We start from the raw sequence: 4,892 nt of genomic DNA, 5'->3' as shown, positions 1-4,892 counted from the left end.
CGGGGGAGCTTCTCGGAGCCGCCCCGGGCCGGCACCGCGGCCCGTCCCCACATCGCGCAACTTTGAAAGGTCGTAGGAGAGCGGATCCTCTGCGGTTTTAATTAGCCGTAAAGTCGGGTTGTTGACACAACTCCTGCGCCTTCGGACGGGCTCGCAGGCGCTCAGCCGCCAGTGCCCACTCCCAAATCCTCGCACCACGTGAAGAGAAAAGGTAAAAGGAAATTCTCCCCCTCCCCACCTCACCCCCCAAATTTTCTTTTTGACCCTCTGGTACGTGGTTTTGATCCGGTCCTGCCGGTACGGTGTCCGTGGCCTTCTGCCAGTTCGTATGTAGATATATTTATGTAAAACATTTTCTCTCAGCTCCTTGCCAGCTGTTCCACATTTTCCAGCTGCCACTTCAGTTTGAAATGATGGACTGTGCGGATCTCAAAGAGCCATTTAGTCGAAGGTACGAATAGCTGTCCGTTTGATACACAGTGTCACGTTGTAGAGGCTACTTCACTAAAGGAGCGTTAGGTAGCAGCCCACAGCAAAATACTCATCGCCATCGCACGCCTGCTACTTCCCGCTTGATTTTCAAGGCTCAATAAACGTGATTTTTTAAGCTTCAGCGTGCAGACTTCATTTCTTCTGTGTGTGCTACAGATATACTTGGAAGCAGAATTTTTCAGAGGCCTTAGTAGGTGGCTGATTAAATCAACAAACATTTTCAAGAGGGTGTGTACGGCTGCCCCTCTTTCTGGGTGTGATGTAGGTATCTGTTTTGAAACCGTTTTAAGTCGGTGGAATAGTGAGAGATCACCAGGTTTCTCTGTGTAACAAAATTGTTTTTGGTGTAGTGTCCAGTGAGATTACAGATTGAAATCTGCAAGAACTGGTCTTAAGTAGTTGGAGTATTTGTGCAATTGCATTGTAATTTGGAAAGGTGCCTCACTGATTGATTCCCATAATTATTTCATTTAGGTCCTTTATGAAAAATTAATAATGATCTGACAGTTTCTTAATTACATATGTCATGATTATTTTGAAGGAAGACAAATGCAGTGTTTTAAAAGTAAAGTAACCTTAAAGTGTAAAAACTGCCGTGTCCGCACCACCGTGTTTCAGTTGAGGAAATATATATTAAAAGTAATGGTGAATAAGTTTAGCAATGTAAACTGTAGGCAGCCTCCTGAGAGTTTGTTTATATAATGAAGGTTTGTGTTTAGCTAGCTAGTATGTAAATACTTTCAGTTTGGTGTATAGCCCAATTCTAAAAACATAAATAATAGTAACTATGAGAGAAGGCTGTTCGAAGGGGGAGGATTATTTCTTTAAAAGCAGGATTATGTGATTTTGAATGAGTTAGAAGCATAAGTAAGAAAAGGACTCCTTCAATGTATATATATTCTTCTAAGCAGCAGTGGAAGGAAAGCTGTGGCTTGAGGTGCCTAAATGAATGCGCTCTCGCATTCCGATAATTGCACATGGTTTTCAGTAGGACATGCTGTTTTCCAAAGCATTTCTGCGGAAGTGCTACAAAACAAAGACATCACCTGCATTTCCCTGCTCAAGTGGAGTAGTATTTTTGGCTTGAGAAGGCACGCAGTGGTCAAGACAGCGTTTGCTGCTGTAAGTAATCTTCAGTTGTGAAAGATGCATTGTGCATTTTCAAGCACAAAACCCATGCTGTAACTAAGAAGTTAAAGTTATCGATGATCATAAATAATTTCTGATAATTTTGGAATCAATGTTAGAGAAACCAAAATGCTCAGGTTTTGAGATACCATTATAATTTGTTCATCATGCAGATTACTTGATTTTTTTAACAGGGTAAATGTGTGCATTTGATAGTGACCCATGAAAGTTCCAGTCACACTTCCTGCCTCATTGTGGGGAAAGCTGTTCCATTACCTGCACTCCGTGGCGAGCTTGACTTCCATCCTGCGCATTCAAGGAAGGAACGGTGTGTTTTTGTGTGGCAGAGTGTTAGAGAAAAGTTAGTCATCTTTGCCTGATAAATAAGAAATCTGATGGTTATTAAAGCAGGATTTTTGTGGAGTTACGGAAGGAAGCAGTTTAATGATCAGTGTCGCATGCAGTCAAGTATATGGAGACAGTAAGGTACAAAGAAAAAGCAGGCTTGAAGGAAAAGTGAATCAATGAGTCATGAAATCCTCAGGAAAACCTTAGTAATGGAATGTTAATGCTTTTAGACTATAGTAGATTATCTTAAAAGTCAGACTTTTCTTCTTTATGCAATTGTTGTAAATCCCCAGCTAAAGAATACTTTGAAGAAGGCTTTAGTTTTTCTGGCACTCACATTCTGTAGTCATCCTGATTGTTTTGGAATATTCAAGAAATTTTCTGCCAACTTGCACTTAGGCAATTAAAATGCTAAAACGGCTACAGAGGAAGCTTTTTATTCCACAGAAGGTTCAGCTTTATAATGATTTCAGGTTGTCTTTTGCCCATAGGTTTTATAGACGTCCTCCCTTTAGACTTTGTCATTTTTATAAGGGAATTGATTTGTTATACTTTAAAATCAAATAAAATGAGACAGAATAAACAAAAATAGGGCATGGGTGCTGCTGCAAACTTTTCAAGTTCTTTCAGTGCATTTTTCATCTTTACTTTTATTTGATAGGTCTGTGAAATAGAGCTGTAGACTGGCAAAGACTTTAAATGAAATTTCACACTTTGATGATTTTTTTTTAAACTTTGATATATTGACAGCAAAAGGAGCTGCAAAGCTTTTATATAACTTGAGCAGTAACGCCAAGCAGCAGTCAAACGTCTCTATGCATTTGTGTTTAACTGCAGAAGAAAAACATGTCCATGGGCAGTAGAGGGTTCTTATCAACTCCCTAATCCCAGATCCCAGCAAACCTTGAGGGCATGCCTCAGATCTTGCTGAAATCATTGTAGACTCTCACAGTTTGCAGATTAAATATGCTATGTGTTCCTGGCTCCAACAACAGTTTTATGAGCTCACTAAGCTTCCTGTTTTAAGATCCTTTTCTGAAGTTTTTAGGAGCTGCTAAAGGCGATGCTGTCTATGGCAAGTGGTACTTGTTAATTTAGAGACACTTTAGATATTTCACTCTGTCTGTAAAAACAGCCGAAATTGCTACTTCCAAATTGGAAGTCGAGTTGCACTGGGAAAAAAAAAAGCAAAAAAAAACCCAACTCCTTTAAAGGGGAATTCTGTTGTTTTAATGTGTTTGTCGGTACACAAGGTTACAAAGTTTATACGAGGCTTGATTTGTTTTATAGGGGCTTGACTTGGACTGGGCTCTTTAAAAGGAGACTTTTCCAGTTGTAATTCTAAGCACAATGCAGCTTTTAGTACGTAATTTCTGAGCCTCTTTTAACCAATTGTATTTGTAGCAGCTCATTAAACATACCTTTGAAGTTCTCATTCTCCTTTAAGTGTCAAAGAAGGCAAAATGTATTCTGCCAGGGGTGAATTTCAGGGAATCAGGTAGTTAACCCTGGGATTTGCTGACCCTTCTGAACGAATGGTGGAGCACCTCAAATTCGGGCTCCGGTCTTCTTTTCTAGCTACTGAGTGGTTAACTCTTATTTTTTATTCACTGTAATCATGTTTATGTATTTGGTGTAATACTTTTAATTAAAAAGGAAAATACGTATTGTCCAACGACATGTGTCGTGCTATTCCCGAGAGAGCTTGAGCCAATTTTGTGCTTAAAGGTTATTCAATGAGTGAAATTTTGAAAGCCCATTTGTCAAGGTACTGCATGGTTTCTGTTAGTTTTCAGCCCCCAAATTCATTGTCTGCATGGCCCAGTCATTAGTCATCAGTGTATTAGTGCTGCCTTCAGGCAATGCTGCCCAGCACCTCTTCACACCATTATAGCTCTAAAAGTGTACTCTGCCGACTTGTAGAATTACTGCTCTGATTTCCGCTTGGCTGGGTTTGAGGTAAGTCCCCTCCCTACCTTCCAGCTCACTCTAATCCCCGCTTTCTTTTAAGGCTGCTTTCTGCAGAGGTTTAGGGGAAAACTTTCTTAAAGGTTGGGCTGGCATCAAACTGTGGTTTTGTTGTGGTGTACGCTGTACATAAAAATCGTACCTGCATTACTTTGAAACCGTATTCAGTTGGCTGCTGATCTGAAGAGTTGGTTTCTCTCTTTTTAAGAACAAAAAAGACAATACATTGATCTTAAACATGCCTACAAGATTATTTAGATTACGACAAGAGATGAACTAATTGGGAGAGAATGCGTTTGTCTCTAAATAGTTGCTGGGTGTCAGGACTGATAATATCAGAATCCACTACCAAGAGATCTGATTGAGTAGTTTTCTTAGCTGAAGTTTCCACTCTAATGTCAAGTTATATTTTGCACTGATTGCCCAGGCAATTAACCCTTTTTTTAAAAAATGGTGCTTGAAATGGTGCTGTATTCTTTTGGTATCTGATATTTAGGTCAAGTCTGAGGAACTCTACCTAACCTTTTGGTGGTTTAGAGCTGAACCTCCCCCAGCTCTGCGTGCTGCTTTGTATGATACTCTGTTTTCTTTACATACAAATCTGTTAATGTCAAGAAAATCAACTGCGTGTGAAGAATGCTTCATCCAGCTGCCGAGAGAATGAAGCCTTCGTTAGATAAGATGTATGAATACCTGAAACTGAATAGTCAGGAGCACAGATCGAGTTACTGTCACTTCAGTACAGTGTCTGCTGTTCTGAACTGCGTGTATTAAAATGAAACCCTAGCGCTACCCTTTCTGAACTAACAGGACATGCGGTTTGGTGAGGTTTTGCTTGGCTCTTCCGCTCACTATGGATGTTTGTTTCTGGGAAAATAAGACAGCTGTGTAATACTATGATTACACTATTTGAACAGGAATAGCGGATTGCGAAGTAATTTATACTGCAGCGGTTC

Source organism: Buceros rhinoceros, unplaced genomic scaffold (assembly GCF_000710305.1).
Source record: "Buceros rhinoceros silvestris isolate BGI_N320 unplaced genomic scaffold, ASM71030v1 scaffold7994, whole genome shotgun sequence".
In the NCBI taxonomy this organism is placed as follows: domain Eukaryota; kingdom Metazoa; phylum Chordata; class Aves; order Bucerotiformes; family Bucerotidae; genus Buceros; species Buceros rhinoceros.
This window is presented reverse-complemented; position numbering follows the sequence as displayed.